The sequence below is a fragment of the Macaca nemestrina genome, chromosome 4, assembly GCF_043159975.1.
Source record: "Macaca nemestrina isolate mMacNem1 chromosome 4, mMacNem.hap1, whole genome shotgun sequence".
In the NCBI taxonomy this organism is placed as follows: Eukaryota; Metazoa; Chordata; class Mammalia; order Primates; family Cercopithecidae; genus Macaca; species Macaca nemestrina.
Window position 1 is genome coordinate 83,940,292 of NC_092128.1, and position 25,509 is coordinate 83,965,800.

At 35.3% G+C, this 25,509-nt stretch overlaps 1 long non-coding RNA gene across 4 annotated transcripts in view; it reads left to right on the forward strand.

Moving 5' to 3' along the window:
* Positions 1–25,509, forward strand: part of LOC105475609 (uncharacterized) — a 765,655-nt gene that overhangs the window by 108,267 nt on the left and 631,879 nt on the right. For all 4 annotated transcript variants that reach the window (XR_011622191.1, XR_011622190.1, XR_011622192.1 and 1 more), the window contains exon 3: positions 10,464–10,587. This is a non-coding gene — a long non-coding RNA (uncharacterized lncRNA). The remainder of the gene's footprint in view (positions 1–10,463; positions 10,588–25,509) is intronic.

Below are 25,509 nucleotides of genomic sequence, written 5' to 3' on the forward strand. Positions count from 1 at the left end.
CAATCATGGTAGGTTATATGTGTCCAGGAATTTACCAATTTCTTTTAAGTTTCCTAATTTTTTGGCATACAGGTAAGTGTTCATAATAGTCTCTAGTGATCTTTTGTGTTTTTGTAGTTACAGTTGCAATGTCTTCTTGTTCATCTGAATTTATTTGGGTCATCTCTTTTTTTCATAGTTTAGTTAAAGGTTTGTCAATTATGTTAATATTTTTAAAAACCTAAGTCTTCATTTGATTGCTCTTTTGTACCATTACAGTCTCTATTTTCTTTATTTCTACTATAATCTATGATTACTAATTTTCTTCTACTAATTTTGGGCATTTTTCCAATGTCTTGAGGTATAATGTTGGGTAGTTTATTTGAGATATTTCTCATTTGTTGATGCTATAAACTTTCCCGTTAGCACTGCTTTTGCTATATCATAGGTTTGAGTATGCTATGTTTCTATTTTCATTTGTCTCAATACATTTATATATTTTCTTTTAAATGCCATCATTGATCCTTTGCATTTTCTGGAGTGTATAATTTAATTCCATATATTTTAGTTTACAAAGTATTCCCACTTACTGATTTCTAGTTTAATTCCATTATGTTCAGAACACATATTTTATAGCTTTATCTTTTTTAATTTGCTAAGACTTGATTTGTGGCCTAATGTACAATCTATTCTGCAGAACGTTCCATGGGTAGTTAAGAAGAATGTATATTCTGAAGCTGTTGGATAGAAGGTCTTGTAAATAACTTTCACATCCCTTTATTCTAGAGTGAAGTTTTACCCTGATGTTTCATTCTTGATTTTTTTTTTTTTTTTTTGTCTAGATGATCTTTCCATTGCTGAAGTTGTGGTGTTGAAGTCCTCATCTGTTATTGTATTGTAGTCTATCTCTTCCTTTAAGTCTATTAATATTTGCTTCATAGATTTAGGTGCTCTGATGTTGGGTATACATATATTTATAATTGTTACATCCTTTTGCTGTATTGATCCCTTTATTATTATGTAATGGCCTTCATTATCCCTTTTGGCAGTTTTTGCTTAAAGTCTATCTTATCTGATACAAGTACAACTACTCCTGCTCTGTTTTGGTTTGCATTTGCATAGAATAATTTTTCCATCCCTTCACTTTTAGCATATACATATCTTTTCATATGAAATGAGTTTCCTGTAGTCAGCTTATAGTTGGGACTTTTTAAAATTCATTTTTTCCACTCTATGTCTTTTAATTAGATAATTCAATCCTTTTACAGTCAAGGTCATTGTTGGTAGGTGAGGGTTTACTGATGTGATTTTGTTACCTGTCTTCTAGTTACTTTTTTTTTTTTTTTCTCTCATATAGTCTTCCTCTGTGGATTTTCCTCTCATATAGTCTTCCTCTCATATAGTCTTCCTCTGTGGTTAAGTGATTTCCTCTAGTAGTATGTTTTGATTCTTTGCTTTTTTATGTTTAGTGTATTGTAGATTTTTGTCTTGTGGATACCATGAGGCTCACAAAAACATTCTATAATTATAAGTTATTTTAGACTGGAAAAAGTTGTGTGATTGCAAAGAAAGACAACTGAGAAAACTACACTTTAACTCCACTCTCCCCTACATTTTGATTTTTCAATGTCAATAATTTATAGTTTTTATATTGCTTATCTCCAACAAATTGTAATTGTATTTAATAGTTTTGTTTTCCATTCTTTATACCAGAGATAACCATTTACCTGGAGTGCAAAGCTCCCAGAAAGGCATTTTTGTCTTTGGATGGTTACCAAATCATTGATTCTGTAGGGGGATGAGGGTTGGAGACCTCCTATCTAACTATCTTGCTGACACTAGTATTGGTATTTTTTTAAAAGCTCGCTAACTGTCATAATGTGTAGCCACAGCTGACTGAGAGATTCATTTGTGAGTGACAGAATACATATCATCAGTAGAGTTTCTCCAAGATTATATTAGTTAAATCATTTATAGAAAGACATACACATGAGGTAGGAGTAGAAGAGCAAGGTCTAGTTTCCTGAAAGATTGAAATTCATAGATGAAAAATGTGGTTAGGGGACCAGTCAAACCAGTCAGTGCTCAGAACTTCCTAGGTCCTAAAAGAGAATGAAAAATATATACACATATCAAAAGTAATGCATATTGTTTTGCAGGGTATTCTTTTCAATCAACAGTATAACATGGGACTCTTCCCATTTTGGTAAAACAAGTCTACCTCATTCTATTTAGAGTGTAGAAAATATTACATGGCATAGGTAATAAAAATATAATTATCAGCTCTGCTGTTTCTGGATGTTTATAATACCTTTATATTTATAATAAGAATATATTACTATGTGTATGTTGGTATTTTTATTTATGTTAAACAAATTTAAGTGACTTACGTGAGTTCCAGTGCCCACCAGAGGTCTTTTTTATTATAAATTGACAATTTATAATTACATCAATTTATGAGGTACAAAGTCATGTTATGCTTCATGAAAACAACATGGAATAATTAAATCAAGCTAGTTAACATAGTAATCATGTTGAATACCTAAAATTTTTTGTGGTAATGAAAATATTTAGGCCAGACGTGGTGGCTCACGTCTGTAATCCCAGCACTTTGGGAGACTGAGGTAGGCAGATCACGAGGTTAAGAGATCGAGACCATCCTGGCTAACACAGTGAAATCCCATCTCTACTAAAAATACAAAAAAAAAATTAGCCTGGTGTGGTAGCGGGCACTTGTAGTCTCAGCTACTCAGGAGACTGAGGCCAGAGAATGGCGTGAACTCGGGAGGTGGAGCTTGCAGTGAGCTGAGATCACGCCACTGCACTCTAGCTTGGGAAACACAGTGAGACTCTGTCTTAAAAAAAAAAAAAAAAAAGAAATTTACCTTCTTAGCAATTTTGAAATGTACAACATTCTATTATTAACTGTATTTTTACCATGTTGTGTAATAGAACTAAAAACAGTTTTTCTTCTGTCTGATTGAAATTTTGTACTTTTTGACTATCATCTCCTCATTCCCTCACCCTATAACCACCATTCTACTCCCTGCTTCTATGAGTTTGATTGTTTTACATTCCATCTATATGTGAAAACATGAGTATTTGTCTTTCTGTACCTGGCTTATTTCACTTAGCATAATATTTTCTAATTGTAGCTATGTTGCCACAAGTTGTGGAATTTTCTTCTTTTAAGGCTGCATAGTATTCCATTGTGTATATATATATATATGCCTTTTCTTTATATATTCACTTGTCGATGAACACTCCTTGGCTATTGGCTGGTTCACATGCTATTGTAAATAGTGTTGTGATGAACATGGGAGTGCAGACATTTCTTTGGCAATCTGATTTCAAATGTACTATGTAAAAAACCAGAAGTGGGATTGCTAAATAATACAGTCATTTCATTTTTAGTTAGTTTTTTTTTTTTTTTGAAACTTCATACAGTTTTCCATAAAGGCTGTACTAATTTACATTCCCATGAACAGTGTACAAGGGACTCCTTTCCTCCACATTCTCACCAACACTTGTTATCTTTTGTCTTTTTGATCATACTTACCCTTAAAGGTGTCAGATGATATGTCATTGTGATTTTAACTTGCATTCCCGTAATGACTGGCGATGTTGAACATTTTTTTCATCTATCTGCTGGCCATTTGTATGTCTTCTTTTGAGAAGTGTCTATTCAGGTCTCTTGCCCATTTTTTGTTTGGGTTTTTTGTTTGCTTGCTGTTGAGTTGTTTGAGCTCTGACATATTTTGCATATTATCGTTTCATCAGATGTATGGCTTGCAAAATACTTTTTCCCACACTCCATATATTTTCTCTTCACACTGTTAATTATTTTCCTGAGCAGAACTTTAGATTAATTGTTCCATGTGAATAGGCCTCTCTAAACTTTCAGACTTACAAGATTACTATGGGTCACACTTAGTGTATTAGTCCGTTTTCACAGTGATATAAAGAACTGCCACAGACTGGGTAATTTATAACCAAAAGAGGGTTAATTGACTCACAGTTCAGCATGGCTGGAGAGGCCTCAGAAAACTTACAATTATGGCAGAAGGGAAAAAAGAAACAAGGTACCTTCTTCACAAAGCAGCACAAAGAAGATAATGCAGGAGGAAGTAGCACACACTTAAAAACCATCAGATATCAGCCCGGTGTGGTGGCTCATGCCTGTAATCCCAGTACTTTGGAAGGCCGAGGCGGGCAGATCACTAGGTCAGGAGTTCAAGACCAGCCTGGCCAACATGGTGAAACCCCATCTCTACTAAAAATACAAAAATTAGCCGGGCATGGTGACATGTGCCTGTAGTCCCACCTACTCAGGAGACTGAGGCAGGAGAATCACTTGAACCCGGGTGGCGGATGTTGCAGTGAGCCAAGATCGGGCCACTGCACTCCAGCCTGGGTGACAGTGAGATTGCAAAAGAAAAAAACAAAACAAAACAAACAAAAACAAAGAAATCAGATCTTGTGAGAACTCACCATCATGAGATCAACATGATTAAATTACCTCCACCTGGTCTCTCTTTGACATGTGGGGATTATGGGGATTACAATCAAGATGAGATTTTGGGTGAGGACACAGCCAAACCATATCACTTAGTATCCTATTCCTTATAAGGATCTAAGATAGGAAACCCAGTTTGCCAGGATGAGAGTCAGATGTTTTCCTTCAAGGAGAGTTACAACATGCAGATGGCTTCTCACTATCTATAGTTCTACCAATCTAGAGGCATTTCATCAATGAGAACTATTTTTACAATGAGCAGATTGGCTTGAAAACACTCCTGATGTTTTACCTTTATAGCATTTCCAATGAAAGAGAGCTATAGATTTAACTGAACGCAAGGTGCACTCTTCCTGCAGAAGTGAATGGGTTTTATTAAACTTTTATTCACAATGCTAAATTTTGGTAAATCCTGTCAAATTGTTCTCCAAAAAGTTTAAATCAGCTTACACTCAAGAGTAAATGAGAGTGTTACTTTCCTCGCAACTTTTCTGACACTGTATATTTTAAATATATATTTTTTAAGTTTGACAAGGCAATGCATTATTTTTACTTGCATTACTTTTATCATGGGTAATTTTGAAAATACCTATGTGAATTTAAAGTTTGTCAGTTAACTTGCTCGTATGACATTTTTCTATTGGATTGTCTTTTTCTCACTGATTTAGAGCTGTTTTTATATATTAGGATGATCGTATTTTTGTGTGTTACGTGTAATATATGTATTTCCTCATGCTTTCATGTGTCTTACCTTTTTTATAATACATGTGTTCAATATGAAGGTAAAGATTGTTTTATTAGTCCATTTTCATGCTGCTGATAAAGACGTACCTAAGACTGGGTAAATTATAAAGAAAAAGACATTTAATAGACTCACAGTTCCATGTGGCTGGGGAGGCCTCACAATCATGGCAGAAGGCAAAAGACATCTCTTACATGACAGCAGGCAAGAGAGAGAATGAGAACCAAGCTAAAGGGGTTTCTCCTTATAAAACCGTCAGATCTTGTGAGACTTACTACTATAAGAACAGTATGGTGGAAGCCGCCCCCATAGTTCATTGATCTCGCACCAGGTCCCTCCCACAACACGTGGGAATTATGGGAGCTACAATTCAAGATGAGATTTGGGTGGGGACACAGCCAAACCATATCAATAATTATGTGGTCAAATATGCCACTTTTTCCTCATGACTTCTGGAATTTGTATTAAGATTGTAATGTGTTTTCTCATCCAAGTTTCTAAATATATTTACCACGTTTTCTATCAGAATGTTTGTTTTATGTAGAGACTGTTCATTCTGTCTCAGTGATCCTTTCGAGGGGTCTCAATGTATACTTTGTCATTGAAAGTTGAGGAGGGCACTGCCCTACTTCTCTTCCTGCCACCAAGCTTACCTTGGGAGTGCCCTAAGGCAGGTTCTCCACTTAATTTAGAGCTTGCTAGCTTGTGCCTGAGACCTGTATCCCATCACAGCAGTTCTGTAGCACTTTAATTAATTACTTTGTCAATTGCCCCAGGGACTGCTCTGCCTCCCAAGCCAGATTTTTTCTGATCCTGGGGAGTTTTCTGGTGTTCTACTTGGAAAACTCTTTTTTCAGAAGTCCCTATTGAGTTGTCAGTTGCTCACCTCTGTGGGGTTTCTTTTCTAATTAAATCCCATCTGCTTAATATCTTAAAAAATTCTTTAATAATCCTTGCCCTCTGAAGGCATCTTTTCCTATTTTTCTATGATTGCTTTCTCTGTCATTTCAGTGGGCGTTAGGGAGAAAGTAAATTAAAGCGTAGGTAGTCAGTCAACAAACCTAAAAATGCATGATAGATTTTTTTTAAGTCGTATTACATATGTTACAAAGCCTAAAATGAGGGAATAATTCCTAATCAGATGGCATTATAAAAGGAATTTAATACATAAGATTTTGATTAGATAAACAAAAATCTTTTGTCACACAGTCAAAATGTACATTTTAAAATAAACAAGTGGCTGGGCATTGTGGCTCACACCTGTAATCCTAGTAATTTGGGAGGCCAAAATAGGTGAATGCCTTGAGCTTCTGGGCATGGTGGCACAGGCCTGCAGTCCCAGCTACTGGGAAGACAGAGATGGAAGAATCTCTTGAGCCTGGGAGGTCCAGGCTGCAGTGAGCCAAGATCATATCACTGCACTCCAGCCTGGGTGACAGAGTGAGGCCCTCTCTCAAAAAAAAAAAAAAAAAAAGTGCTATTAATCAGATCAAATATTTAATTCAGTTAATACTAGTTTTGACTGAAAAGGTTCAAATTAGATAACATAATTATCTAATCTAGGTAAAAAGAAGCTTAGCTTACATTATTTATGATAATCTTTAAAAAGAATGTCAGTATGTGATATTATTAAATAAAATTATTAAAATACTATGCAGACTGAATGAAGGCTTTTTTTTTTTTTTTTTTTTTTTTTTGAGATGGAGTCTCGCTCTGTCGCCCAGGCTGGAGTGTAGTGGTGCGATCTCAGCTCATTGCCAGCTCCGCCTCCTGGGTTCACGCCATTCTCCTGCCTCAGCCTCCCAAGTAGCTGGAACTACAGGTGCCCACCACCACCCGGCTAATTTTTTGTATTTTTTAGTAGACATGAGGTTTCACCATGTTAGCCAGGATGGTCTCGATCTCCTGACCTCATGATCTGCCCAACTCGGCCTCCCAAAGTGCTGGGATTACAGGCGTGAGCCACCATGCCTGACCTGAAAGCGTAATTTAATGGGGTTTGAAATAATAATTTGAAACCCACCTTGAGATAAAATTCAATTCTGAACAATAAACGTAGGACTTATGACTTCAGTGATGCTAGCTGCCAACATAGTGGCACAGGTAACTGGCAGGAAGCAGAAGCAGCACATTTTATAGAAGGTACAGTAGGATCACAGTGCCCTGGATAACTTTATTGGGTGCCAATAACATAGCAGCTATGAGATGCTCATGAGTCGTTTGGGGAGAAGTGGAAGATATTATACTTCTTCACAACATTAGTAGGTGCATCAACAGTGGCAATAGTAAAAGGGTCAGAACAAGTGACAGAAAATATCAAAAGCCTGTATTCAGACAATTTCATCATGACTACATGAGCCATCTTCTGACCCTGATAAAGGAGTTGGTAAGATCTGAATTTAAGATCTGAATTTTGGGGCAACAGTTTAAATGCTCATTTGATTTCTCTGAGGCTATGTCACTTAGTGTATATGTTAGTCTGGAAGTCTAGCCCTACCAAAACTAGAAATATTCATTCACAGATGGTATTTAAGTCATAGGATAGAATGAGCTCACCCAAAGTGAGCATGAAGTTGGACAAAGAAAATCTAGAAATACCATATTTAAAGTAATGCTTGTTAAATATGAAATTAAAACTGCAGATTACAAGTCTTATATTATCTATAAAAATTTACAGAAATGATTATATCATAAAGTTATACTTTATTAAAACAAAATATGGTTTGGACTTTGAGTATGCAATTTAAAAAAAAATATTTTGTAGCACAGCTCAAACTGTATGAAATCAGATATTCCCACATCAACTCTTGAGCTCTACTGTTCCTGGGGGAAGGGTGTTTACAGAGACTTGCACCAATATTGAATGGAATTAATTTAATAAATATCACGTTCTCAGGAGGAATAACATGTGCTTGTTTTTTTGTTTTTTTTGTTTTTTTTTTTTTTTTTTTGAGGAATATGACATTAGAAACACAAACCCTACATTGAAAGATGTATAGCCTAAATGGAGAGAATAATACATACAGGACTAACCATAAAAACAAAAGAAATGCAGCAAGTGCAAGTAAAAAGTATAAAAAAGAAAAATTGAACCTTACTCTCAGAACTTTTAAAAGCTTTACCAATGAACTGGCATTTTAGCTACTTCCTTAAAGAGGAATAAGCATTCAACAAATGGATGGAGATAATAGATAAGGGAAAATGAATGAAGACCAAGAGTCCAAGAGACATCCTCATGAGAGGGCATGCCTGAAAGTACTGGAGAATGAGTGTTAGTTAAGTGTATTTGGGAGTCAGTTGTGGGTAAGGGGCTGGTTATAAGTGACATTAGAGAGTGGGTATGTTTTAGCCTCACCTTGATTGCACTTTAAGGAATTAAAACGATTTCAGGTAGAGGAAATGCATGACAAATTATTTGTTATACAGATCAGTGGTCTCCAATCCCCAGACCACCATGATCCAGCACTGGTTTGTTGCCTGTTAGGAACACGGCCACATAGCAAGAGGTGAGCAGCAGGCAAGCAAGTAAAGTTTCAGCTGTACTGACAGCCACCTTACTGCCTGAGCTCCACCTCCTGTCAGATCAGTGGAGGCATTAGTTTCTCTTAGGAGCTTGAATCCTATTGGGAACTGTGCATGCAAGAGATCTAGTTTGCATGCTCCCTATGAGAATCTAATGCCTGATGATCTGTCACTACCTTCCATCACCACCAGAAGGGACCATCTAGTTGTAGGAAAACAAGCTCAGGGCTCCCACTGATTCTGTGTTGAGTTGTATAATTAATTCATTATATATTACAATGTAATAATAATATAAATAAAGTGTACAATAAATGTAATGTGCTTGAATCATCCCCAAACCATCCCCCAACCCACCCCTGGTCTGTGGAAAAATTGTCTTCCACAAAACCAGTCCCTGTTGCCAAAAAGATTGGGGACCGCTGATACAGATAGCAAGCCTCTTATTACAAGTGGAGGTAAAATGGATTATTGAAATATACAAATTATAAACAATGTTGCACTCTGTAATGTCACTGCATTTAACTTGAATTAATATTTTAAATGTGGTCTTTGGGAGGTATTACTAGTGACAACATTGTTTCCTTCTTTCTACTTTTAAGTGTTTTTCAAAGTTTCTTTAAGTATGTATATAAATTCCCCCCCCCCTTTTTTTTTTTTGAGACAGAGTCTCAGAGTCTCACTCTGTCGCCCAGGCTGGAATGCAGTGGTGTGATCTTGGCTCACGGCAAGCTCCGCCTCCCAGGTTCATGCCATTCTCCTGCCTCAGCCTCCTGAGTAGCTGGGACTACAGGCGCCCACCACCACACTCAGCTAATTTTTTGTATTTTTAGTAGAGACGTGGTTTCATGTTGTTAGCCAGGATGGTCTCGATCTTGTGACCTCGCGATCCGCCTGCTTTGGCCTCCCAAAGTGCTGGGATTACAGGCATGAGCCACAGTGCCTGGCCTACAATTTGCTTTTTATAAAGTATTTTCTCAATTTGAAACACAATAAATATCTTAATGCACTCAGTGTTTCTTCATTTAAATCATTGCTCATGGCATCTTTGCAGTTAGATAAATGAACCATAAATTACACATATGTTTATGACTCTCCAAATATATTATTATATTTTTTCTAAGGACAGAGTACCGAGTTTCATTTCACTAGCAATTTTTCACTATTTTTCTGCCAACATTTCAACACTGGTATTTTAAGTTTATACATGTTTTGTTTGCATGTGTGTAAAATATTTCTAAATATGGCAGGGATACAATAGTATCTGACCATTTAAAACTTTTAAATGATAAATTCAAGGATCCAGTTTATTGGGTATACTGAAGAATCTCTATACGAGTGCTTAGTTGCTCTGTATGGAGTTGCTGTATACCATAGCTGCTCAATAATATGTCAAATGAGTGAATGAATACAGTAATGATTCCTGTTTATTATAAAGCATTTAGAATATGCAATTTATTTCTTAAAACTAAAATTGCTCATAATTTTGTTACCTATAGTGCCTTTCCAGTTATAGTCCTTAGATACTTATAAAATGATTGTTTGTCATGTTTTTAAGCCTAGAAATCTGATGTGTACATTTTACGAGGCCATTAAATGCTATTCCACAACATGACTTTTTATCGCTTAATAAATATTCCAATGTAAAAATAATTTAAGTGTATTCATTTTATGATGGTAAATGTTATTTATTGATATATTTTTTAGACATGGATTCTCACTGTGACACCCAGGCTGGAGTGCAGTGGCATGATCATAGGTGACTACAGTCTCGAATTCCTGGGCTCAAGCAAGCCTTTCACCTCAGCCTCCCCAGAAGCTGGGATTACAGGTATGAGCCACTGTGTCTGGCTTGATTTTTTATTTTAAAAACTATTTTGTTTCATAGAAATATGGCCTAAGAAGGGTAGATCATGGCTGTTTATTCTCCAGTGAAGATCTTTAGTTAAGAACATGCAAATATGTGAATGTTCATTAATGCTTTTATTCATTCATACATCTATTTATAAATATTATCTAAATCTACTATGTGCCAGGCATTATGCTACCTGCCAAGGATTCCACAATGAATGCTTCAACTGGAAGGCAGGAGTCAGAGATGACATTGATGTGTTTGGAATGAAGGCTTTTCCTTTTGTTTTGTTCTTTTTTTTCCCAATAGGCACAAATCAGGGCCAAGGCATGAGGGGCAAATAAAGTTCAAATATTTTCTTTGGAATTTATTATTTGCAAAGGAAACCAGTTGTACTCACCGAGGGACTTGATGTGGAATACTTTATTTTTCACATCCCAGTGTGACAGCAAAACTGTAATAACAGACCCATAAAATACTTCCAAAAAAGAAGTATTTTTGTTCTGGCTTTATGGTGGTCTTATTGCCTCCACACTATAAAAAGAAAAGTGGGAAACTTTTGTAAGATACTCATTAAATTACCTTAGTAACAAAACAGAGTTCCGAAAGTGAACCATCAATAAAATGTTTATTTAAATAAAAAATAAAAACAGGGTTGCTTCAATTAGGATAGAAAAAAATATAATTAATCTAGAACGCAGTGTTCTCAATAATTTGGGTGATTTAAAACTATAATTTGAAAGGCTGTAAAGGATATCTGTACCATTTAGAAGTTAAGAAACACAATAGAATCCAAACAGAATCAAATTTAACCATTGGACTCTATTTAAAGTTAGAGTGCAAGATTTCTAATAAACAGTGATTTTATCTGAAAATATATATTTTTACTCCTTCAGTTCAAACAGATACTAAAAGTACCACTTTTGCATCTGAAGCCAGCCTTTGTGTATTAGCTGTGTTCTGCATTTCATAGGAGGCCTTGTGAGTTAATAACTATAAAGTTCTTAGAACTCTGTCTTCAGAAATTACTCTTTGTCCTATGAAAAGGTAGATGAGTCTGTAATGCAATGATAAGTCAGTCACCTGCATTACCTAACTTATGCCTTACACATTTCGTATGAAGTATGTGCAGAAGGAACAGTGGAAGCAGAGAGGTGACTTAAAGTTACAAGACTGGTAAGTAGCAGGAGCTGGGATGAGATCCCAGGCTCGTCTGATTTTAAAGCCTGGAATTATTCCTCCATCCACAGCAGTTGTCTCTCAGTAAACCATGATTGTCATCCTAAGTAGTAACATTGAAGCTAGACTTTGACTGGTAGGTAATTTTAGCTGTGAAGAGGGGTTGGCATTATAGACAGAAATAACACAGTAAAGAGAGTCACAGAGGCATGGTGTCTATGATGGCTTGGGAGGTCATTTGTACCTTTTAACAAAACTTCTCAGATTACCAATGACCTGCAAATTTCCAAATTCCTCCCAGTTTTACATGGCTAGTGCCTTCTAGTTCTCTCAACTTTTTGACATTTTTGTCTTTTCCTGATAGAAACTGTAAAGCTATCCTTGATTTGTCCCCATTACTACCTCTTATCTAGTCAATTATAAAGCCTTATTTAATAGTATTTCAAAAAATCTTTTCATTCTTTACACTCTTCATCATTACTCTTGTCACTTAGAGCCTGAACCGTCATCAGGTCTCATACTGACTCTGTTAAGTCTCCAAACTTCTCTGAACTTATCCCCCACCTTGCTGTCCATTATCTTTCTAAATCACAGCTCTGATTACACCAGTCACTTTAGAAGCCACTGTCTGGAAATAAACACCAAGTCTAAAGTGGCAGATGACACCCTTCAGGTATAGACAATGCACAATTCTTGCTTCTTTTGTAGTGACTCATGATAATTCTCACACTTATTTAATTCATGTTTTTGTTATTCTTTAATTTTTCTGGACTGTTTTTCCTTTGAGTTGCTTGAACTTGACTGATGTATAAATGTTTTCCAGGGGCACAAAACTGGGAGGAGGCAACGTTGGGGGGAGAGCAATGTTTATACATTGCTCAAGTTCAAGCACAAATACCTATGTTTCTTCACCCAGCCCTGTCAGCTGTCAATAGCCAATTAAGATAATAAGTTTCAAATTTGTTTTTAAATTATTTATTTTTAAAACTGGCAATGCAATTGTATGTATTTATCATATGCACCATATATAGCAAGAGGTTTTGAAGTACATAGGCATTGTGGAATGATTACATCTATATAATTTGCACCAACATATTATTGAATGGCCATCACTCTTACAGCATCTTCCACACATCACATCATTTTGTTTAGTTCTTACTTGATTAAGACTTTCTTGTAAGCTGTGACTAAATCTAAATAATTTTATTGGTTTATCATTTCAGTTCATGGTATAATATCTTGCACATCATAGACAATAAATGGTTGTTCTTCAAATGAGCAAGAGGTGAATTATTTTTATTTTCCTTAAGGCAAAACATAAACTTATCCCAGGAAAATTAGCAGTAATTATTCCAATGCTTGGCCTTTACTATTATAAATCAAGCTAGACTTATTTAGTATTACTCTTAGTGTGATGTATTTTGCTTTTCAAAAATAACTTCCTTTAAAGAAATCTGAATGAAAGATTCTAAGTTCCAGCATCCATTTCTGTCTTAACTATTCTCTAGCACCTCATTCCTGTCACATCTATGAGCCCAGAGCTGGCCTCACATACTTTGCTTACTGAAGTCTGAATGTGTTTAGAATTTTTGAAAATTTGTGAATATAGCATCTCATGCATTCTTATTTTTACTATATTTTCAGCAAAACTAGGGAAATATTATTTAAAGTTAGTCTGAGTAATTAAGTGATCTAATGAATGAAACAATAATCTAAGATAGAAAATGTAGTTTTATTATCCAAACTATTGTCCTAACAGAATACTGCTTTATATATAGAGGAGGAAGATGATAACTAAAATTTTACAAGAAGTAAAGTCTATGCCACAAAGAATGACAATAGCAACAGAAACAAAAACCACCAGTGAAAGAGAAAATAGTACAACACACACTCTTAAAACATATTTGGCATTAAGTTCCAAGGCTCTCTGGTAAAATAGTAACAATACACCTCTAAAATTGTAAATATAACTTGCCTATATAATATTTCTCACACTTTTTTTTGTTTTTTGAGATGGAGTCTTGCTATGTCACCCAGGCCACGCTGGAATGCAGTGGCACAATCTCTGCTCACTGCAACCTCTGCTTCCCAGGTTTAAACGATTCTCCTACCCCAGCCTCTGAAGGAGCTGGGATTACAGTTGTGCACCACCAAACCCAGCTAATTTTTATATTTTTAGTAGAGATGGAGTTTCACCATGTTGGTCAGGCTGGTATCAAACTCCTGACCTCATGATCCACCCACCTCGGCCTCCCAAAGTGCTGGAATTACAGGCCTGAGCCACAGTGCCCGGCTGTTTCTCACCCTTTTCAACAAATGGTGATAAATCGTTACAACTTACCTTCCTTTAAATCATAGTTACACTTTAGAATTTAATTAATTTCAGAAGAAACAGGAAGAGTTTTAAATCCTTCTTAACTTTTCAGTCAGATCATTAGCAAATGAAATACATATTAAAACCTTTATTGAATTGAACATGTATTTTGTTCTAGGCACTGCACGAGGCACTAGGCACAAAGTATAGTGGACAGCATAGCTTCTACCCATTGGGGAGAAATTAAAATAGACAACTACAGTGTTGCAAAATAAAAGATACAAAAGGATAGAAACAAAACCCGTGAGTCAGTGTTATCAAATCATATGACTTCTAAATGCAACAGAAACCATAAAAGAATTTTATCCAATGAGTGATATGACTATATTTTTTGAACATATACCACTGGTTCATCTTCAGTTTACCTCTTTCACTTAGAACTTAAAATGTTTTGAAAGCATTTCTTTCCAAATCTGGACTTTTCAGATATATATGAAACCATTTACCTCACAAAATCTTTACAGTACAGCTGCATTAATGATGTATGTGGAAGACAGGTGTGTTAGAATATTGAACAAAACAATTAGGTATATTATAAGCAGCATTAAGATCTCCTCCAGGATAGATATGAATTCCCTTCAGATCCGACTTAAGGGACCCAGGAACCTCTCAGCCTCTGGGGTAAGATGAGTTCTAATGTCACTCTTGCAAAGGCGTTTTGGAGCAGGCTCGTACCCGCTTGGAAGAGTTGATTCTGTGCATCATTTTTCACTACCCATGTTCAATGACATAACATTGATAGCTCAGAAATGGCCTTCATGGCAGTACTTACAAATCAGCAAATGCTCCAAGTAATGTTTCTTTCTTTTTTTTTTTTTTCCTTACCTCCAGAGATCCAGTTTACCTGCCTAGCACTGCTCAGGTGTGATGCCTGCCTAGAAATTTGGTAGTTGGATATCTTAGCCCTCTAAATTTTTCTACTATTCTCTGATTAAACAGGTCCACATTTCACTCAATTTCAATGTCTTCTCCCCATTATGACCATGATGCCCAATTCCTTGCACACAAAGATTGATTTCATTAAATTTAGTTTCATCCTTGAAATATGTACAAGTTTAGATTCATCAGCCCTACCCTATTTATCACTATTCTATTTATCCCCACACCTGAAACGTGACACTATTTGGGTTAATCAAACATTGAATACCTTAATAAAATTTCAGCAGTTATATCACAAGGAAAGCTACCAATATAGCTGTTATGATGTTATGTTATTTTTACTTTTATTTCCTTTTTAAAAAGTCAAATTGGATTGTTCTATGAATACTGGGTTAGTTTCAATAATAATTGTCCCAATTAGTGTTGAATTACATACAGCTAACGATTGCTATGCATATCTTAATAACTAGTGAAACATAGAATAACTTGATTTCTATTTGTGAATGCAAACATATTAAGCAACTTAACCAAATATAAATGCTGGATAGCTACACTGGATAGTATTTCACATCCAGTCACCAAATGATGAATGTCAAAGTGTCTGTATAATTTCCTCATAGCTTAGAACTCATAAATAACACTGTTCCAGCAAAAAATTAAGCTTGCTATGGACACTTAGAATATTCTTGGCAAAGATTTACTAAGAAGATGATTAGAGGCCTTTCGAGAATTGCATGCTGGTCTGCATTTCATTTTTATGCAAATTCAAAAACAAAATTATGCAAATATTCTTTCGAGTAACTACTGTGCTGTTGTCTAGGAACCATATTTTTCATCTCTGGTTGGTGAAATGATATCTTGCCAAAAGCAAAAGTAATTTGTGAAGTAGGATTCTGTTCCATACTCTGTGGATTCCTAAAACGTCATCTCTGTCATGCTGAGAAAGTTTTAGGTGGTAAAGTGGCAGCAGCAGGGGTGTGTGCATGGTGGTGGTGGGCAGGTTATATTTGCAACTGCCAACCACCACAATAACAAATTTCTAAAGTATCTGCCAGGCCCTGGGAATCCTATTTAAATATTCCTAGGTTGATACTTAAACAATGATATAAATTCTTTGAGGAATTTTCTCTAGCCAACTGAAAATCTGAGAATAATATAACATAAAACTACAGCTTACCCTAAGTTTAAGAAGTCTTGTGTTATTTTTAGGCCTTATGTTCTAAAGTAAAGAGTAATTACAACAATTGTTATTCTCATGTCTGTGACAGAAATAATCACAAGTGCTTGAAATGATTTATTTTTCTGAATCTTTCTTTTTTTTTTTTGAGATGGAGTTTCGCTCTTGTTGCTCAGGCTGGAGTGCAGTGGCATGACCTCGACTCACTGCAACTTCTGCCTTCTGGGTTCAAGCAATTCTCCTGCCTCAGCCTCCCGAGTAGCTGGAATTACAGGCGCCTGCCACCATACCCGACTAATTTTTTTATATTTTTAGTAGAGACTGGGTTTCACCATCTTGGCCAGCTGGCCAGGCTGGTCTCAAACTCCTGACCTTAGATGATCCACCCGTCTCGGCCTCTGAAAGTGCTGGAATGTGTTTCTGAATCTTACACTGATTCAAGGTGAAATTTTCAAAGTATATTTTGTTCAGGTCATCTCATTTTAAGAAATTTTCCAACATAATAATTTAACTCCCGTACATTCATTTATAAAGTAAACTGCAACATAATCTAGGTCAATTATTCTCAAACACTTGCAGATTATCAAAAACATATTGGGAACCTTTCAAAAAACTGCAGACTGCCAAATCCCTCAGCTTTAGAAAAAGAGCAGAATACAGTTCCCCGCCCCCCGCCCCCCACTTTTTTTTCTTTCCAGATGGGATGGCTGCTGGCATCCTATAAAATGAGGAAGATAAAAATCTTAAATAATAAAAATAGCATACTTAGCTTTTCTAGGGTGTCTTTAAGGAAGACAGAAAGAAGGAGGGGGAAGCCTCTGGAACTATATGTTATATAATATCCAGTGATTTATTCTTTGCAGAGATTTGTAGTTGAGGAATGCTTTTTCTTTTTCAGACTATTAAAAATTAAAAAAAAATATATTTGCATAGATTCAAATTATCTCCCTGCAAATGCACATTTATTTATCACTGAAGTGGTTTTAACAAATGTCCACAAATTTTTGATACGCCTCCTCAGGAAGTGGAGCTTACTTCACCTCCCCTTCAAGTGTGGGCTGGACTTACTGATTCTCTTCTAATAGAAGATGAAAAGAGAAAAATAGTAACCTTACAATGGAAGAACCTGGTGTACACTACTTATCCAATTGGTCAAGGTTAATATCGCCAGTAGTAAGTCATGTTATCATTGTAACCACTGTTATGATGCAATGAGGCCATTTCACCTCTGTGGTGAAATATTATGCATTTTCACCCCCAAAATACATAATCCCAGACTAACCATGAGGAAACACCTGAGAGACACAAGTTGAGGAACATTCAACAGAATATTTGACCAGTACTCTTCAAAAAATGCCAAGGCCATTAAATATAGGAAAAGAGACCAGGTGTGATGGCTCACACCTGTAATCTCAGCACTTTGGGAGACTGAAGTGAGCAGATCACTTGAGCCCAGGAGTTCAAGACCTGCCTGGGAAACATGGCAAAAGCCATCTCTACTAAAAAATACAAAAATTATCTGGGCATGGCGCACATGCCTGTAGTCCTAGCTACTCAAGAGGTTGAGGTGGGAGGCTCAATTGAGCCTGGGAAGTCGAGGCTGCAGTAAGCTATGATCATGCCACTGCACTCCAGCCTAGATGACAGAGGAAGATCCTGCCTCAAAAAATAAAAAAGTAAATAAAAAATAAAAAGGAAAGAATGATAAACTCTCTCATGGCTTGAAGGAGACTAATGAAATATGACAACCAAATGCAACCTTGGATCTTAGAAGAAAATAAGACAATACTGGAAAAAAATATTTAAATCTAAATAAAACCTGTTGTTTAAATAAATTAACTAAATACTGTACCAACACCAGTAAAAAAAGGAAGACACATCACTTTGACAATATAGGAAAATATATTAAATATACATATAAATAGCCCTTAGTATGTTCATATATAACTACTTTTAATAGGTATTTTTCTCACAAAAATGTATATTTTGCATCATTGAGATAATAAAATAATGTAATATTTAATAAATCCTGTTTTGCCATTCATATAAATCATAAATATTTTTTCTCTTCTCCAAAATTATGAATAATATAATTTTAACCACTTATAAAATTGGTTATTTATACATGGAAACCACTGTGTTTTTTTTTATTACTTATCTTTGAACATAAGTATATATGACAACAGGTGAAGTGGGTGGATTACTCTGGGTCTCTCTCCCTCTTCGCTTACATACTATTAAAATTCACTTCTGGAATATATATTAGAAGAGAAATTGATGTAGAGATTAACCACAGTTCTACCATTTAGCAGGCTTGTACCAAATCAGATATGTTGAACTGCAAAAGCTCTTCTGTTTCCTTCATTTTTTGACTAAAGTTAAAATGCACTTTTCTATACTCTAAATCCACCTCTAATTTTGTGTGACACATGCTAAAAAAGCTAAACCAAAATTTGAGTGAGCTATAAGAGGCACTCATCTGTAGGGGCAAAGAAAAGTAGATATCTCAAAATTTACTGCAGTACTCTCCCTTTTTAGATTTCCTTCAAAGATTGTCTTAAAAGATTAATTTGCCCCTCAGTCACATGCTCCCTCTAATGTTAGTGTATTTAGCTTTTTAAACAATTGTCATGTAATTGGGACATTGCTAGGAGCTATGGAATCTTGCTAGATGTTTTCTGGATAGTAAGGGAAACAATAGCACTGAACATCAAACATGCAAAAGGACCTTGATCCGTAGGGAATTCTCCTGAGACAAGGGGCAGGTAGATAACATAAGATGTCAAGAGTCCAGAAGAAAATAGATCATGGATGAGACACCTGATGATAAACAGCTGTGAGTGATTGGAGGCAGTAGGTAGGGAGGGATTGAGGGCACATTTGCGAGTGACCTTGGTCTCTACTGTAGTATCTCTGATGCTTCAAGTGAAATGTCAGCATTTTCACACAAGGAGAGGTTTAGTATTGAGGTAATATAGGACTCTATATGGTAAAGTGTGATGGAGGATCTAAATGAATTTTTATCCAAGATGCCTACCTAATCGTTCCAATAACAATTGTTACATAATCATTATTTTTCCTAGTGATTTGATATATAAAGTTTATCAGTTATCTAATTCTAACAGTATTTAGCTCTGTCTCTGGTTGCTGGACTGTCTTTGGACACTGCAGTAACTACTATATAATTTTGTGTTTCAAATACCTTTATTTTTCTAAAAGCTTTATGTATGTTTTGCATTTTAATACTTTTTCTCATGGAATTTAAAGTCAGTTAGCTTAGTTTCTCCCTAGGTACATAGACAGATAGATAGATAGACAGGTAGGTAGGTAGGTAGGTAGGTAGGTAGGTAGGTAGGTAGGTAGATGATAGATAGATAGATACAGATAGATGTTGTGATTATATAAATTTGTACAATAATTCTGAGATAAGTTATGTTTTATATCTAGAAACTTGGTGTTAGGTCTCTTTTATGACATTTCATGGCATTTTAATGTTTTCATTGTATAGATATTGTACATTGTTTAGATTTTAATTTTTTCATTGTATAGATATTGTACATTGTACTTGAGATTATTTGATTCTTTTAGTTGCTACTATAAAATAAATATTTTCTTTAATTTCATCTTCTAAGTAGTTATGATGGGTATAGAAATGACAGGTGGTCAGATTGGGAAAAAATTTAAAATGTAGCCAAATACTGTCTAGAAAATACATATGAAAACACAAAGAGTTTGAAATTGAATATTAATAATTAGAAAATTCTAAAATTATTATAATATCAAAAATATACTTTAAAACAAAAACTCATTATTTAACACTGAGGGCTACATTTTATTCATACATGTTCATGGAGATATAACCTACCTGTCCAGATTTCACTGACACATAATTAAAGTCATAATTTCTATACTCAGATTTTGAGGCACATACATGAACTGCTAAATTTTCAGGAAGTTCAGGCATGTATGCTAGGATAATTTTTCCTAAGCATTCTGTTTGCATGGTGACTTATGCTGGGACACACTGCAAAGGCCTGGGTAGAGAGCTCTGGGATCACCTGCATTCCCATCCTCTCGTTGTTCTGCAGTACTTACCCCAACTCAACACTGCATTCCTTCATTCCCCTCTTACCTCCATCCTCCAAAGCCTTCCACAATCTGTTCTGTGCTCTGAAAACTAGTTTGCTTCCTTAAATTGTTGTCCACCTCTCATTTGTCTTTTTACCACCTTTCCCAGCATAAGCTAATCAGGTCTGGGATTACCTAAGCATAAGGTCCCATGGTTGTGACAACATTCATGAGTATGGGTTTTGTCATCCTTTACTAGGAGGAGAGCTCTGGCAGTGAAAGTTCTTAGGGATGCTTTTCAGTCCTCTTCATGTGTTGGCTTTCCACATGTATCCCTAATTTGTTTGTTATCAGCAGGACTAGCCTTGGTGCCTTGGTCATGATCATCCAGTGGTACCTCAGAGTTATACTGCTACCACTACTAATTCATAGGGATTGGCTACTCAGTTCGTCTTAATGTAGCCATTTCCTCAAGGCCAGGATGCCTATCAGGAGGGATTCTGTAATAGGCATAGCTCCATACAAAATGAGATTCCTCTTTGAAGGGCTAGATCCTGGTGCTAAGACTGAGCTTCCAGCTCAAACATTCCCTCCTTCATCATTTAAGGGGCTTCTCATTCCAAGTGTTCTTCACTATAATCTGTTTTTGATTGTAGTCACCTCTGTTCATCAGAAATGTGTTCATAGCTTTGAATATTGAAAGGTCAATTTCTTAGACTCCCCCAAGCAAATCATTACACCATTATGTGAATTTGAAAGTGCAAATAGATACTTCAGTCACTTCAATCCACCTACAGAACCTTTCACTTGCACCTTGACAATCTATTTATTTTCTTTTACATTCTACCATAAAAGAGAAGGTGAGTTCCTTTTTTACATTTGGAAAATTAAAAGGATTCATTCAATTAATTCTACCTAGACAAAGTATAATCTACGTTAACTGATATTTTTTATCCTAAAAAAGTACTTATAATTTTGAATAATGGCAGTTTTTCTGGCCTCAAAATTTTATGTAGTTTTTATTAGTGATGTAGGTTTACCCACTGATGAAAAATATTTTAGTGTAAAAATAAAATATTTTTTATAAGTCAAACTAAAAATGATTTGTTTATAATTTGCAGTTTTCTTCAAAAGTTATATGTGCTGTAAGAATGGCATTAGAGTATTTAAGGCTGATTCACTTTTAACATTAAATCTAGATTTCTCAGAAATGGTTTCATGATTTGTTATATTTCTTCAATGTGATGGATAAAAGTTATCTGCCCATTTGGACTATACAGAGTTAGCCCTTCCACTTGATTTGATTGTGTCCTTTTATGGCATCACTGTATATATAGTTTCCTTCCTCCTTCCTTTTTTCCTCTTTCTTCTTTCCTTCCATTCTAGCCTTCTTTTTCACTCATCCCACCAACCCTCCTTCTCTCTTCCTGTTTTATCTGCTGCTCCTCTATTCCTTTTCTCTTCTGCCTCTCTCCCTCCTTGCTATCTGGCTAATATTTTTCTTTTTTTCTGTTGACTTCCTCTCTATTTACATTTATTTGTATACTGTGAAAAGACATCATTGAAAGATCTTGTGCTGTAATTACACAATTCCTATTCTCTGTCTCTTCTCTTTTTATTTCTTATTCTTTCCTGTTTATTCGACTCTTCCTTATGTATTCTCCACCTCTCTCTGATAGCTGTCTTCTTCCTTATCTTCCTTTGTTTTCTAAATACTAGAAACTATCTTTTGTACTAGTCTATTTTTCAAAGGTAGAAGTAAATCAGTACTTCTTAGTTAAGTTAAACTTAGTAAAAATTAACATAATTTTAACATTATACACTATGTTAAGTGACCATGAATATTAAAAGTATATTTTAAGCATATATTTATTTTTTAAATTATCTGCCTATCCTTAGAAGTACACAGACCCATATCCATTAATTATGGAATTTATTTTCCGCTTAGAGGGAGGATTTTCTCTTTTCAATGTGCTGCTTAAAACACCGTGGAAATACACAGTATAAAACATAACAAAATAATAACCACGATCCCTTAATAAAGCAGTTTATCATCTAGTGAGGATGGAGTTGTATAAATGTGTCGAGATGCTCATACATAGTATTATATCCAGACTATTAATGTGTTTCAGTGTGTATTTACATATTCTACACTTTGTTCCAGAAGAAAATTAGGGAAATGTGGTTTATGTACAGCATCATCATCAATCTATTCTAATCATTTTATACTGTGCAGAAAGGAAAGATGATTTGTTGCTGATCTGTGCAGCTCCTGTAGTCTTAGCCCGCTGCCTATACATACTAAATGATTTCTTACCAGTGAATACTAACTTGGTATATAATCCACCCAGCTTGCATAAGATTTGCATTATATAATTATAGCACAAGATCTTTCAACGATGTCTTTTCACAGTATACGGATAAAGAACAAAATTTAGGGCTACCTCTGACTAAAGGGTTGATACTTTGCTACTTTGTAATCAACAAAGGAATATGTTACATTCATACACACACTCACAAGTGAGTGTATATGTGGGAGACAAATATATATATATATTTTTCTGTGAGCTCATTATTAGCACTTTTCATTTTTTTCCCCTTTGATTCCCAGAATTTAAGTCTCTGAACAAAGACAGTCCCCTTTAAATTGGTCTCCAAGGCACAGTTGTCAGGTCTGCTAGTAAGCAGCTCCATTTTTCCTGCAGATGGAAGCACTTTCAGTGTCAAACAGGTCACCCTCCTTTGGAGACCAGCAGAAGCTGCAGCAGAGTCTGCAGATGGTCTTGCATCAAAGAGCTCAGCATTTAATTAGAGTGGTCTTCAAAACAGTATCACCCTGATTTTCCAGTGTCTACACTGGTCATCAACTTACAATTTAAAATATTTTATACATTTTAGACAAGGAAGCTTAGTGAAGTTATGTAAAAGTCCATTATATTTCTAAATTTCTTTTAAAAAATCAATAACTGAATGCATGAATTAAGTAAAAAGGAATATTTAGCTGAGAAAAATTTACCTTGCATTCTCTTTTTGGCTCTTTGACATAATTAAAGGTCACAATTGAACATTTATCACCCAGAGGTTATTATCAACTGCTCATTAGTATGGGTGGTCATTGTTTAACTAAATGGGAGACAAGGAAAAGTCCACTCAGAAGGCATTAATTCTTTTCATTTGTACTTAAATGGCTATCCATTCTCTAAGGAATCTTAGTGTGGGTATTACATCTCTGAAGAGTGAGGCATATTTATTCTTGTGTCAAAAAATGCCATCAAAATCAGTAAATACAGAGTTTGCTGTTTCTTTTTTTCTATTCATGAAATACTAGCATGCCTGTGATCAAGGTAATTATGCTCGACTGACCTTAGGAGAAAGTAGTGATTAAATCATCGTGTTTCTTCTATTTAAATTCATTATTTTGTTCTGCTGTCATGTTTGTATTTATGCTTCCAGACTTTCATTTACTATACCAGTTCCAACAATATTTTATAATATTCATTATCTCTGTTTCTATATTAACACTTTCTATCACTATCACTCCCAGTTTTCCCCAAACCAAAATTTTTATTTTATTATGTACAAAATTCAGCTGCCTTTATTCCCTGCTGGTGGGATTTTTTATGTGATATGGGAAGTGAACCATACTGAACACATATCTAAGGATGGTGAATGAGAGGTTAAAAGCCACCTGGCTCATCTTAATTATACACATTTCCTTTAGAAACTGGAGAGGCAGAGTGGAAAAACCCTAGAAAATAAAATTAAGTCCTAATGAAATGAATTGGGAAGCATTATTTAACTTATTTGGATCATTTTTCTGGCATGTAAAATGACTAAAATAATGCGTAATTTGCAGTTATTGAGATTAGGTGATATACCACATGTAAAGTACCAATCACAGTATTCAAACGTTCATAAGTCATCTAAGTTGTGTTTCTTGCCTTCACTAGCCTTGGAGGTCTTATCCTGGTTCAAATGATATCTCATTAAAAACTGAAATATGAATCTTGTCGTATGTTTTGTACAAGGTTCCTCTAGATGTGAAAGCATCTTGAGGGTAGAAACAGTACATCATTTTGTATACAGTACAATATGTTGTGTGCGGTAGGTGTAAAGTAAATGTTTGTTTAGCTGAGTTAGTTGTGTTGTTTATACATTCAAGAACATAAAAAGTGTATAGTATATATGTAGTAGAAACCAGTAAGCCTTTCTTAATAATTAAACAGAAACTATTCATTATTTTGCACTTAATGTGTACTAAAGAATTATCCAGCTAGGACAATTGTTTGGTTTAACCGTATCAATCAATTACCTTGTATAAAGGAACTGAGCAATGTAATTGTTCTTTATATATGTATTATATGTATAATCAATGAATGTGTAGTTATTTACTGACTGTCCCTTTGTTTGTGTATTTTGTTATATACTCCTATAGGGCTGTTCTTCCTCTAACATACCCTGCATTCTGGACTCAGCTTCATGAGGCAGAGGCTTTGCCTACACATTTTTTTACATTGAATTTCCAGTGTACTGACTATCCCTTGAACTTTGATTTATATGCCAATTAGAATAATCTACAAAAGCTTAAACCACTTTTTACCAAGCCTTGACTTTAAGTCAAGTCACCATACAATACTGGAATGTACAATTCTTTAATACTACTAAATTAAATATTTATATGAAAATTTTCTTAAAAATAATTATGGACATTTCCTTATATTTTCAGTAGTCCTTAAGTCAGCAATTTCCCAGTTGGGCTGATGAAAAATATTTTGTTAAAAAATAATAGATTATAAATGTAAAAGGAAAAATAGAGCTCTTTTTTTTTTGAGTCGGAGTCTTGCTCTGTTGCCAGGCTGGAGTGCAGTGGCACGATCTCGGCTCACTACAACCTCCACCTCCCAGGTTTAAGCAATTCCCCTGCCTTAGCCTCCCCAGTAGCTGGGACTACAGGCATGAACCATCATGTCCAGCTAATTTTTTGTGTTTTAGTAGAGACAAGGTTTCACCATGTTGCCCAGGATGGTCTCAATCTCCTGAACACATGATCCACCCGCCTCAGCCTCCCAAAGTGTTGGGATTACAGGTGTGAGCCCCCGAGCCCGGCCAAGTTCTTTTTTATATTTAAGAAAATATTTTCTTTACTTGGACGAATGAAGATTACTGTTTTTTACTTTTCTATGTTAATTTTAATTGGCTTTATTTGAGTATAGAAAAGTCATGT